Raw genomic sequence first — 14680 nt, 5'->3', positions numbered from 1 at the left:
TAGCAGACTTAGGAAAACTCCATAGCTTTTGTTAAATTTCAAACTTATTTTTCTTGAAAGTGTTAGCAGAAAACTCAGTTTTACCCTAAAGCTTTCCCTTACCTAAACCTAAGTATAACCTGAACTAGAAAAGTAACCTTAGAACTAATAGCCTTTGGATTCTAAAAGCCATACAAATTCATTAGTTTTTATTAATCCTAACTTTGATTTAACTCATCTTTCTAAAAAGTTTGTAGTTTTACTCAATATCTTACCATTTTTGTAACTCTAACCCTAACTGGGATATTGAAGCTGTCACACTAATTATACCCTAATCTTAACATTATTAGCAGTTTCCTATTTCACATTCATCCTAATTCTAACTCGACTTGTTATTCGAAGATTCACCCTAAACTTTCCATTTCCCTAATGCTAACACTAACTCCAGCTGGAATTGAAACCTAACTTTCACCCTAATGATAGTCCAATTCTAATGTTTAAGAAAAATACTCTAGTTTTTATTCATTCTAATGAATACTCCAGTTTGCACTCTGGAAATGAGTTTCAATTTGCCCTAATTCTCACAAATTTCCTGACTGTACTGCTGAAGTGATCTTTTTCCCTAACATGAACCATTATATTATTTGATCTCAAATTCTCTTATCAGGAAAAATACTGTAGTTTCCATTTATGCTACCTTTTCCTGAACCCTTGTACCCTAAAGCATTTTCAGATTTACTTACATCTTGTCCATTACTTAAATCTAACTCTCAACGTAAATCTGGCTGGAAAACTCCTCATTAATCATTACAAGAATGATCACTAAGAAATAAATATAATGATAATGCTCTAGTTACTATTCAGTCTGACATGTTTGTTCTACTTGTTAGTGAAAACTCAATTTTATACTAAAATTTTCCTATTAATAACACTAATCATAATAAGAACAAAATACTGACCCTAATATTAATCCAATTTATATGTCAATATTAACACTAACACAAGTACACTACTTTCCACTTATCCTAACTTGATTCACATAAGCCTTCCAAAAATATGTTTCAATTTGTGTCCAAGATCATAGTCATTTTCTAACCCTAAACTTAACCCTCAACTTAACTGGAGCATTGAGAATAACCATAAGCCTAATTGTAAGTAGATTCTAATATTAATAGCAATACTCTAGTTCACATTCATTCTAATTCCTACCAGGCTTTTTCTAAAATTTACCTTCAATTTGACTCCCATTGTTTCCTCCTTCACTCTAATCCTAACTATGGCTAGCATCCTAACCATATCCTAGACAATAATGATATCCCAATTCTAAAATTTATGTAAAATTCTCTTTTTGTGTCATCCTTACTGAAATTGCACTTGTAATTCTTGAAATAAATTGCAGGTTTTCCTATACCCTACAGATTTTCTCACTCTTATCTCGGAATCTATCTTGTTCCTTAAGAGGAATCATATATGCATTGATTTCAAATCCTGATATTATGAAATACATTGTACTTCTATTATCCTAGCTTTTCCTGAATTCCTAGAAACAGGAAATAAGTTCAGCTTTACTTAACATTTAACACATTTCTTTTTTTTTCTTTTTGTCGGATATGAGGCTTGAACTCTGGGCCTGGGCAAGATCCCTAAGCTCTAGGCATGGATGTGATCCCTGAGTTCTTTAGCTCAAGGTGTGCGCTTTACCACTTGAGCCACAGCACCACTTTTGGGTTTTCTGGTGTTTAATTGGAGATAAAATTCTCATGGACTTTCCTGCCCTGGCTGTCATTGAACTGCGATCCACAGAAATCAGCTTCCTGAGTAGCAAGGATAACAGGCACAAGTCACTACTTTAACCAATTTCTTTATCCTATTCTCAACGCCCTTTAACCAGAAACCTAATCCTAATCACAATCTGGTTTAACACCAAGTGGTTAATGTAAGGATAACTATTCAATCAAACAATTATTTGCTTCTACTTCTTATTGGAAAGCAAAGTTTTACCCTAAAACTTATCCTTCCCTAACCCTATCAGAACAAAAAGTAACTGACACTTTAAGCCAAATTATATCTGAATGTTTAAAGTAACACAGACACTGGTTTTCATTCATTTTAACCTTGATGCCATTCATTCTTCTTAAAATATGCTTCAGTTTTACACCTTTTTATATCTTACATCTTATATGCACCTTACTTATATACACCTTTTTATATATTACATCATTTTCTCATCCTAACCCCAGCTCTAACTGGAACACCTTGCCTAATCCTGAACCTACATATAAGCAAATCATAATGTTAATAGCAATCCTCTATTGCACATTTATTCTCTTGCTCAGCATGTAGGTCTAAATTTTACTTGCATTTTGAGCCTAAATTTTTAAAGTATTTTTCTATTTCCTGTCTGGTTTTATTTTTCATTTTTTTTTGGTCTCTCATGGGGCCTGAACTCTGGCCTTGGGCGCTGTCCCAACGTTATTCAGTTCAAGGTGAGAGCTCTACCACTTGAGCCACAATGCCACTTCCGATTTTCTAATGATTTATTGGAGATAAGAGACTTAGGGACTTTCCTGCCCAGGCTGGCTTTGAACCGTGGTCCTCTGATATCAGCCTCCTGAATAGCTAGGAATATGGGCGTGAGCCACCAGCACCCATCTTCATTAGTTTTTAAAAATTTTATGTTATAGTAAAGATGCCTTAAATAAGGATTAGTTACATATGTAAGGTAATGAGTACATTGGTTGTTGAGAATTGTTACCCCCTTCTTTGTTGTTCTCCTACTACCTCACCTCCCTTAGTCCTCCCTCCCCATTGTGTAAAGTTCATTTTCAACATAGGGTCTTTGAGTATCATTGTGGCAATGGGTCATCCTTTGTTGAACCTAAATTTTCTATTTCTCTAACCCTAATTCTAATTCTGTCTGGGATCCTACCCTAATCATCATCATAATAATAGTTCAATTCAGAAGTTAACAAAAATATTTAAGTTTTTTCCATCCTGTTATTCCATTGTACATCTTGACTTAAGTTGCAGTTTAGCTTAAATCTATGTTTTACAAATTAGATTATATGTGCATATATAAAGATGTAATTTTATGTGAAAAACAGAAGATCTTTGGAAAAAAGGGTAATGAAAAGGAAATAGAGGGAGTATAATCAAGTGCTTTAAATATATTATGGAATTGCCACTTCTGACAATTAATAAATTTTAACAAAATAAATAAAATTTAATAAAGAACACACTGCCTTCTAGTGTTCTTTAAGAGAACCATGAGATGTCTTGTGAATAAAATACTTGTGTTAGATAAACTTTGTTCGTGAATATTTTATATTATCATTAGCTAGTTATTTAACTTAATGAATAAAAAATATATTAAATAAGATTCCATGATAAAAAAAACATAAAATTATTACTTAGTAATTTTTACTAATTGTTTGAGAAAAAGTTATAGTCGTGAGTTTTAGGAAACTAAATTTCTATTTCCTTACAAAGCAATGATTTAAGTTTACTAATTTAATATTTCTAATAAGTTAGGGAACATAATTGGCATGAAAAACAACTAACTGTACATCTTGTTTCTTAAATGAATGATATTTTAAATATTGTCTCTTATTCAAATGAATAATTAGGTTTACTTTTCAAAATAAATGCAATTTTATATCCTTTCAGAACAAGTAATTACCCTGCAATTAAATGAATTAATATATTCAGATATTTAAAAGCTAAATTTTCTATGTTTGATACATAGCTCTAAATATTCAGAATGCCATGATATTTTTATTCATAAATGTCTAACCTCTGGGATTTTTGCTTCATCAATATGAATTATCTCATGAGGTTGTTGAGAAGGCTCCAGTAACAAGTGTGGTCAAAAACATTTCCTGAATTCTACATATTAAATCTGGACATTTTTAGCCTTTGATTACATCATTTATTGTCTCTTCAGAGCAACTAAGCTAAAATAAATACTACTGTTTAAACATTTCGCTTACATTGTAAATAATATCAACACAGGTCACAAAGAGACTAATTATTTCAGACTCATAATATTTTGTAAACTTAGTGTGAAGAATGTAGGGAGCAGAAGGTTCTTAGACTCAATAAATATTTTTGGTTAAATTAACTTAAATCTTATATCTGGATTTCTAATTTGGAGGTTAATCACATGGTAACAGGAAAATAATGTTTTTTTTAAAAAAATTACTTTGAGGCCATTTTTCTTCTTAAAATTATGAAGCAAAAATATCTCTAAGAAATATATCTGTGAAGAAAATGTTTCAACCCTTAGTAAAGTGCTTTATACTTTAATATAAAGTTTATCTCAAAAAAATTCTGCAACTAATCTTATGTATGTTTTCATGCACAAAATGCTGTGACTTCTAATCTTGTTATGTGATTTTAATTATATTTTTTAGTTGTGACATGATCCCTACTTACATTTATTACAAACTTCTGTAATTATACAAATCATGCCTGTACACACTAACTTATGTAAAATAATATTCAAACAAAATTATCTTTTTTCCTGTCTCCAACAGGGAAGGATGTTGTGCTGAAGTACAATAAATGAAAGCTCTCTAACAAAGAGTCTTTATGGAATGGAAATTGGCAACATGAGGATGGGAACATGAGCACTTTCTACTTGGCTGAACAGGAATTTTTGTTTCTACAGTACTTTCTTACCTTTTAATAACACAGGGAAAGCCATAAAATTTGAAGTTCATATGAAGGAATTGCATTCCTCAAAGATGTGGCAACCTTTCTCAAAAGCTCGATCTTATCACTAGTTCTTTGCTCTTGCTGGCTGATCTATTTCTCTATCATATGTTTCATATTATTAAGCATATTAGTAAATCATCAATGAGTACATTACAGGAGACTCCAGAAATTCACATCTATTGTGGTGTAATAATCAGAAGAGAGAAAAAAGATTATATTAATTTCCAATTCCTCCCTTTGGCCTTTAATATGCCAATTAATTTTCAAAACAATCATGTACAATGTTTGTTTATTTTTCCCTTTTTAATTAGATATTAAGCAAGTGTTTTTGCAGTAAAAAGAGATGACAGTGGTATAAGAGCTCTGGTATGAGCACCTTCTCTCTAACAAGTAATGCTCTATGGACTGTAAATATGGAAGCCACATTAAAATTCTCTACACACTCCTCTCTCTCTCTCTCTCTCTCTCTCTCTCTCTCTCTCTCTCTCTCTCTGTCTCTGTCTCTCTCTGTCTCTCTGTCTCTGTCTCTCTCTCTCTCTTTCTCTCTCTTACAGACACACACACACACAGCTGCCACCCAGACACATCAGAGATCAGTTGCATTCATCTGTAATGATTGTTGATTGATGTTTGATCCATTGCTTTATTTCAGCTTCAGATCTTGCCTGGACCTTTATCTTTCCCCAGGATCAAGTCTCTAGTTCTTAGTTTATTGTGGGTCTGAGTATTCATAATATGTTCCTGGCTGCTTCAGGCCAATTAACAATACCCTAAATACTGTATCCTCAAACTTGATATTCAAGTCAAACTCCATGAATTTATACTACTGTTCCAAATTACTAAAATTTATTGGATCTAGGAACCAAGAAAGTGCCCACCTTGATACTTTAGTAGCAACTGACATCATGAAAGTACAAGAATAAAATGTAGAATACTGGATGGGTGTTACAGATACATACGGACTGCCAGTGAACACAGTTAGCCTTTTGTCCTTTCCTAGCGTTAGAGCTTGGGTCAGGGCTATTAACTTGGCTCTCTGGGTTGATATGACTACTGGTAGAGGTTCAGCCCAGACCACATCAGTCTCAGTCACTACTGCCACTCCCGCATAACTCCCTCTGATGAATAAAGCTGCTTTCATCTGTAAACCACACGAGTTCAGCGTCCAGCAATGGCTGGACCCTTAAGTCCTCTTGGATGTTATGGACTTGTGCCAGGATCTCTGAGCAGTTATGTAGTGGCATGTTTAGATCCTGATCTGGTAGAAGTGTTTCCCGGTGGAGAGCCGAAGGAGCCTGGAAATTGATTCTGAGAGGGTTGAGTAGCATTCCTTGGTAATGGGTTAGTTGGGTATTGCTGAGCCACCGATCTGGTGGTTGCTTTACAATACCCTCAATAGTGTGGGGGTGGTCACATACAGTTCTTGTCCCATGGTTAGTTTATCTGTGTGTTTTACCATCAGAGCAGTAGCCGCTATCATTCTCAAACATGGTGGCCATCCTACTGTTACGGAGTCTAATTTCTTTAACAAGTAGGCTACTGGTTCTCTCTACAGGCCCAAATATTGGGTTAGGATTCCTTTTGCTATTCCATTATGTTCATCCACATGTAAGTAAAAGGGTTTACTGGCATCAGGGAGTCCCAACACTGGGGCTTATAATAACGCAGTTTTTATCTGTTCAAAGTCTCATCAGCTTCCTCTGTCCATTGAAACAGTTGCTTCTCCTCGTAAAGAGGTTTAGCCAGCTCTGCAAACCCTTGGATGCACAGATGGCAAAAGGTGGCAGAACCCAAAAACTCCCTTACTTGGTGCTGTGACCGTGGTGTTGGAATTTTGAAGGACAGTTTCTTTTCTGTCTTTGGTGACACATTACTGGAGTCCCATCCACTCTCAGTGCTACCCTGGGTTCAGGGAGGGGAATTGAACCCTGACATCCCTATTCATTATTAGCAGTACTGTTAGCCATTAGTGTCGAGGTTCTATGAGGCTGCCACTGCTTTGTTCAGTTTCCCTTTCTTAGCACATTCTTTGACCTAATGCAATATTTCTTGGTAGTAAGTGCACTAATGTCTGTGTAGACCTCGACTATTTGGGCATCGTAGGGTTTCCTTCCCTGTAAGACCATGTATACTTTAGCCAAATTGTTATGTTTGCAGGCTACTGCCCTGAGATCCTCCATTAGAGTCTGGTGATAGACCCTTAATCCCCCCCTACGTTCTGACGTGTTGTAGTCCCAACCATCATTTGGAGGCCTGGTTAATGGAAAAGATGCATTGGTGAAATCAGGGTTAGTAGTAGGCTACCTGCTTTCCACCAGAACCAGTTTCCTAGCCTCAGTTTGAATCCTTTCTCTTTCTTCCGTGTGGAACAAGACCCGAAATAACTGCTGGCAATCATCCCTGGTCAGCTGACACATGGACATTACATTATCTAGGAGATAAATCAAATCCTTGGGATTATCTGAAAATTTTGCATTTTGTGTTTTCCAATTATATAAGTCATTCGTGGAAAGGGCCAACACTGAATTCGGGGGTTTCTGGTTTTGTCCGGTGGCCCAATTTCTCTGAACAGCAGCATCATGGTGGTGTCAGGGAGACTCAGGCTGGCAGCTCTGTGAATGCTACCAAGAGTTCTTCCTGTTGGCCCTTCCAAGTTGCTGCTTGCTCCTTGCTTCTCATCTCTTACTGCCTCCCCTTCCTCCAAGAGGGGTGGAGGAGGCAGCAGTGAAGGGTATGGGAGGAGATCAAAGGCTAATAAGAGAAGATCTTCACTCCCTTCCTGTAAAATGGTATATAAGGAGGCTGAGGGCGGTAGTTGACACAAACTTTTCTTATGCTAAAATCTTGTTTTTATTGACAGAAAGGGGTAGAAAGGGCAACAGAAACTTTGGAGGTTCCTGCACCAAATTCTGCCATACTAAAATATAGGGAATCTGATTGGGGTGCCCTGCACTTCCTGGGAGAAAAGCCCTACATTTAACCTCCCAAATGGTGTTTAGATTAAAAGTTCTTTGGGGGCGGGCATACAACCTCAAAAGTAGGCCACTCTGAGTTGCACAAAATAAGTAATTTTTCTTTTTTAACTTCAACACCTAAATTGTTAGCTCTTTCCTTAACATCTTTAAAAGTATCTGTCAGAAAGGTAAGAGGTGTACTTTGGTTCTGACTCATTTCAGCGTATATCAATCCACACACAAGACAAGAAAAAAGGAGGAAGGCAATTACAAATGTCACAAAATTAAACAACTAGTGCTTTCGGGGATTTAGGATAAAACCACAACTCAGAGTGTCCCAAGGAGAAAAGTGTGGATTCGCTGGCCAGTTTAGGATCCCAAAGAGATAGATGGAGACACTTGGTGATGTTTCAGCAGTGTCATCGGGTAAAAGACTACCCGACTCTAGCTTTGCTTCAAGTGGGCCAACTTTCTAAGCCAAATTTCACCCTTTGAAGCAGAAGATAAGAGAGTCTGAAAGAGAAAGTAATTATTGTTGGACAAGAAACTGAACAAAGCATAACAATTTTACATGGAGGCAAACAGGGTTTCCAGGCATCTGTGTCAGGATGAATATGAAAGAGGGAAATGTTCCATGAAAGCCACAATAACACAGACACACAGATTTTAAGAGAAGACACATTAACAGCATGCAGGTGATAGACTGGGTGGTAGATTGTCAGACAGAAATTGCCGGACTAAAGACAGGAAACATCCCAAATGTCTACACTAGTGGACAGTCTACCCTGTAAACTATCAAGCAGACAGTTCAGGACTACAGATGGGCCCAAATGTCCGCACTAGTGAATAGTTTACCTTCCCTGGGCTTCTCAGGGACATCTCCCACTGGTCCTGTTGGCTGCCTTATAGCACGTCCGCCAGGATTTTTTGCCAACTCCAAGACCCAAACTGAAAACTACACAAATATCACAGTTACAATACTTACTGGCTGTTCTTTACTACTCCCTGATCAGGTGTCTGGGTGAGCTTATGAGGGAGATCCCATATGAGCCCCTATTTGTTGTACCTGGACTTGAGACTCCCCGAAGACTACCAGAGACCACGACCAATGCAAATAACAAAGGAGTCATTTATTTGCAAGCTCGAGGTTGATCCTCCACGCACTCAGTAACCGGTGATGCTAAGAAGCCCTGATCATAGAATAAGCACAGTATTTTTTATAGTATTGAACAAACAACTTTAAGGAAGATTTACATGAGAAATTACATGATTGGTTAACATTTTAAGCAAACTACACTATACATATGTGATTGGCTAATATTATTATGGATGTGATATTGATGGGAATTGTCTGGCCACTGGGTCACTGTGTCCTGCATGGCCAACCAGTGTTTGGTCAATGCAGCTGGAGAAAATTCCTGTGGCTTTCCCAAGGATCATTTATGTCTCAGTTGTCCAGGAATTGTTTTTCTTTTTGTATCATTTCTTGGTCAAACACATGGTTATTTTAATAATTCATACCTTACAAGATGGTTGCTAGCCTGTAATGGAGTTACTTAGGCCTTCATTGTAACTCTTTAAGCCTTAGGCTTTTCACATTTAGTATTATTACTCTCTTCATACAAGCCTGAAATCACTATTTCAAAGTAACACAAATATAAAAACAAAAATAATCTGATATAACCATCACAAATCATAAATTATGTTAAAAAATCCACAATATAAATAAATAAACCTGAGGAAGAGGAAAAACAATGACAGAATAACAACAGAAAATTACCCTAGCTCTCTCTAATGAAACAGATATTGAGAGTCCTAGAAGATACTCCAATTCTAGAGGTTCATACCAAGTCAGCTATAATTATATATAGATATGAAATTCAGAGGCAGATTTTATACTGTCTTCACAAAAAAACCAGAAATCTATGAAAAGTTACCCAGCCTGGCAGGTGACTGCTGTGACTGTGTTGGCCAACATATTCAAAAGCACAATTGCATTGTGGAAACAAAGGGCCACATGGGAAATAAATCATGAACAGAGACAGTCACATCTAAACACAGACTCAATTCACCTTACCACTGGACAGTCCAAACTGTCATTGTAACCACAAGTATTAACATGACAACATCTCACCACAACTGATCTCTTCTCCTACACTTAATGGTCTAGACAAAAACCTAAACCCAGAAAAAGAAATCACAACAGAAGATCAAATCAACACCTGGCAAAAGAGGGATTACTTATAAAAGATATAGCGTCAGAATAAATACAGATTTCTTAGCTGATATGGTAAAAAGGGGAGCCTGGCATGATGTATGACAAACATTAAAGGCAAACAACTACCAACCATGAATTCGTTCCCAAGCCAAACTATCCTTTATATTAAAAGGATATATAAAAATATTTCATGACAAAGAAAACTTGAAACAATGTATCTCCACCAAATCAGCAGGATAGAAGTTAATCTAATATATGGTACATAGAGAAGATCAAGAAGAACAGGAACTGCTGACATAGAATGCTCCCTACCAGAGAACAAGGTAAATATATTAAGAGTAGATGAGGCACAGCTCCTAACAACAGGTGCATAACACAGCAGGAATTATCAAATATTTCAAAGTCTTAACTCTCAATATCATTGGACTTAAATTTCAAAATAGAAGACATATATTAGATACTAGTATCAAAAAACAAGATGCATCCATCTAGTATCTACAAGAGACACATTTTATTGACAAAAACAAACACATACTCAAACTGAAAGGCTGGAAGGAAAAATTTCAAGCAAAAGGACACCATAAACAGGCCACAGTAGAATTACTAATATAAGATAAAATAGAATTCAAATTAAAATTAGGAGGAAGAGACATTATATATTGATAAAAGCAACTCTTCATTAGGAGGATATAAAAAGTCTAAACATCAATGCCCTCAATCCTGGAGCACCCCCACTTCATCAACCAAATAATACTTCACCTAAAAACACATCTCAACACATCGTTGTTATCCTTGGATAGGTCATCCAGGAAAAACTCAACCAAAAACTGCAGGCTTAAATAACTACATTGACTGCCTAGCCCTAACAGACTTCTACAGAATATACATTCAGCATCAATAGAAACATTCTTCTCAGCAGCTCTTGGAAGATACTTGAAAATAGAACATATCCTATGTTACATAGAAATTCTATCCAAAATGAAAGAAAAATAAATTGACTTGCCAAATCATGTCAGACCACAACAGACTAAATTTAGAATTAAACAGCTAAAGCAAAAAAAAATTCTCAAATACATGAAGACTGAACAACACATTACTGAATGACCAGTGGGGCACTGAAGAGATTATAATGAAAATCTGAAAGTTTCTGAAAATTAACAAATTGAACACACAAAATACCAACTCCTCTGGGACACAGTAAATGCAATACATAGAGGAAAATGTATACCTCTGAGTGCCTACATCAAGCAATTGGGGAAATCTCAAGTCTGTATTTTAATTATATACCTCAATCTTCTTGAAAACAGGAACAAGTCCAAACCCAAAGCAGTAGACAGAAACAAACAAACAAAAAGAACTAAATCAGAGACGCGCACAGGTTGTGGCTCACGCCTGTAATCCTAGCTACTCAGGAAGGTGAGATCTGAGGATCGAGGGTCAAATCCAGCCCTGGCAGGAAAGTCCGTGAGACTCTTATCTCCAATAAACCAATAGAAACCCAGAAGTGGCACTGTGGCTCAAACGGTAACGCTCTCGCCTTGAAGTGAAGAGCACAGGGACAGTGCCCAAGACCAGAGTTCAAGCCCTACGACCTACCAAAAAAAATTAAATCAGAAATACCTAAATAAAGACAAAATGAAACATAAAAAGATCAACAAAACAGAGTTGGTTCTTTCAATAAATTAACAGAATTGACCGACCCTTACCAAATCCGATTAAGAAGAGAATTTATATAGATAGAAAGATAAATAAAAAGTCCACAGATTGGGAGAAGATCGTTACTTGCTCTGCTACAGACAATGGACTCATATCTCAAATATATTTAGAGCCCCAAAAGTTAACCCCCCAAAAAAACAAATAATCAAAAACCAGCAACCCTATTAATAAGTGGGCTAAAGATTTAAAGAGAGAACTCTCTGAAGAAGAAATATGAATGGCCAATAGACACATGAAGAAATATGCAACATTTCTGGCCATAGAAATTCAAATCAAAGCAACATTGAGATTCCACCTCACCCCAGTTAGAATGACCATTATGAAGAAAATTAATAATAACAGATGATGGGCTGGTGGGGATATGGCCAAAAAGGAACATTACTACACTATTGGTGGAAATGTAAACTTGCTCAAATATTCCGTAAAGAAGTGTACAGTTTTCTCAGAAAAGCTCCCCTATGACCCAGCAATCACACTCCTGGGCATTTACCCAAATGACCACAAACAAAGCCACACTAACGCTACTATCAAAACTATGTCCAATGTAGCATTATTTACCATAACTAAGATATGAAACCAAAACAGATGCCCCTCAGTAGATGAATCGGTCCAAAAAATGTCATATACATTCACAACAAAATTCTATGGTTCTGTTAGAAAGAATGACATTGCCCCATTTGTAAGGAAAAGGAAAGACTTGGAAAACATAATAAGTCAAAAAAGCCAGACCCAAAAAACCATAGGCTACATGTTTTCACTCATTTGGAAAAACTAGAATATATCTAGGATATTCTTAGAAAAGAGCACAATAGCTCAATAGCTATATGCATATCACCATAGAAAATGATGCTTATTGAAATGAGCTCCCAGAAATGGATACAAGATAATTGTATGGTGAACTGTTTTTAGTTATTTCTATTTACTTTTCCCCCTTTGGTTTATTCCCTGTAGTCACTGTTTTTGATTTCCGTACCCTCTGTCTTATACCTAAGTTAATTTTATTTGGGGAACGAAGAGAAATCACAGAAATGGTGGGACAAAGATTAACCAAAGCAACAGTGATAAACACTAGATGCTATGTTAAAAATGAACTTTATAACTTTGTAAGTGTGGGATATCAAGTTTGGGGTAATGTACTCATTACTTATTTTAATGTAACCCCCCCCCGTCTATCACCTTCATAATAAAAAAACCCTGAAAATACAATAAGAGAACTCACCCAAATAGAGAAATTAGAGAAAAAATTAGACATCACAACATAAATAAGCAAAATTGAGAATGCTATAAGAAAGTACTTTGAAAACCGTATGTCAGTCACCTGGAGAATGCTAGAGAAATTTATGCTTTCATATACTCGAACTGAACCAGGAAGTGATACATAAGAAGTAATGAAAATGAAATGTCAATAAACAATTTCCCATACCAGAAAAATCTAGGACTCAATGGATTTACCATGAAATTAAAGCCTGCAAAGAGCTTGCAATACTCAGATCTAACTCTTCAATGGAATAGAAAGGGAAATGAAATTATCAAACACATTCTATGAAGCTAGAATTAGACTCTTCCCCAAATAAGATAGGGACTCATCAAAGAAAGAGAACTATGAACTGAACTCTTGATATGCATTGATACAGAACTTCTCAAAAAAATTTTCACCAACCAATTTCAGCAACTAACAAAAAAATCGTATAGTATAATCAAACAGTATTCATTCTAGGATCCAATTGGATCCAATATACTTGTAAATAAACATAACATAAACCATCAGCAGAAGCAGGGACAAGAGCCACATTATCATATATACATAGATGTAAAATAGCTTTTAACAAACTCCAATACCCCTTTATGATTAAAGGTCTGAGAAGCTAGGAATGCATGGAACATTCCTCAATATAATACAGAGTATGTATATGACAAAGAGATAATAAACATGTACCTAATGGTGGAAGCAGGAAGACATTAAAATCAGGAATGGTAAAAGGATGTCCACTCTCTCTACTAATGTTCAATATAGTACTGGAGTTCCTAGCAAGAGCAATAAGCAAGAGAAAAACATAATGGGGATCCAAATAGGGAAGAAGGAAAAGTATCTCTTTTTACAGATGAAATGATCCTGTATTTATAGGACCCTAGAACTTCCTCCCTCAAATTAGTAAAGGTGATGCTAACCTTCAGCAACGTAGCAGGGTATAAAACCCACAAGAATCAGTAGTTGTTTTGTGTTACCAACAATGGGAAAATCCAGGCTGGAATCCAGAAAACAACCTCATGTATATTAGCTCAAAATCAAATCAAAACTAAACAGAACAAAACAACAACAAAACTAGGAATTAATTAATTTAACTAAAAATGAGAAGGACCTCTACTGTAAAAACGTTAAAACTCTAAAATGGGTAATTGAAGGAGATTCAAGGAAATGGAAAGTCTTTCAATGCTCCTGGTTGGAAGAATTAACATTGTGGAAACTGCAATATTACCCCCAAATAATTGACAATGCAATACCCAGCAAAATCCCAACAATATTCTTCAATACAGTAGGGAAAACAATCCAAATTTAATATGAAATTACAAAATTACAGATGAAACAGAAGGCTTAGAAATGAACTCATGGGCCTATAGTCATTTTAAATACACACATACACACACACACACACACACACACACACACACACACACACACAATGGATTTCTATTCACCCATCAGAAGGGATGACTTTTCACTGGTCTTAAGGAAAATGAAAGGCTTGGGGAAATTATACTAAGAGAAAGGAATGCACACTCAGAGCAATATATGTTTCATGGATTCATTCACTTATGGTAGCTAGAAGGTGCCTAGAAATCTGCAATAACAAGACAGATTCTACCCCGTCCCAGTTAGGAGGTCCATTATCAAGAAAATTGACAATAGCAAATGCTGAGGTGGATGTAGCCAAATGGGAACTCTATTACACTGTTGGTAGGAAATTGAACTTGTTCAACCACTCTGGAATGCAGTATGAACTTTCCTCAAAAGTCTAAACATAGATCTCCCTATTACCCAGTAATTCCACTCAGGGTCAGTATTCCAAAAAATAACAAAGAAGTTCACATTAAAACT

The sequence above is a fragment of the Dipodomys merriami genome, unplaced genomic scaffold (assembly GCF_024711535.1).
Source record: "Dipodomys merriami isolate MVZ:Mamm:240054 unplaced genomic scaffold, mDipMer1.0.p SCAF_209, whole genome shotgun sequence".
In the NCBI taxonomy this organism is placed as follows: Eukaryota; Metazoa; Chordata; class Mammalia; order Rodentia; family Heteromyidae; genus Dipodomys; species Dipodomys merriami.
The sequence above is the reverse complement of the archived record's forward strand: the minus strand, read 5'-3'. Positions refer to the sequence as shown.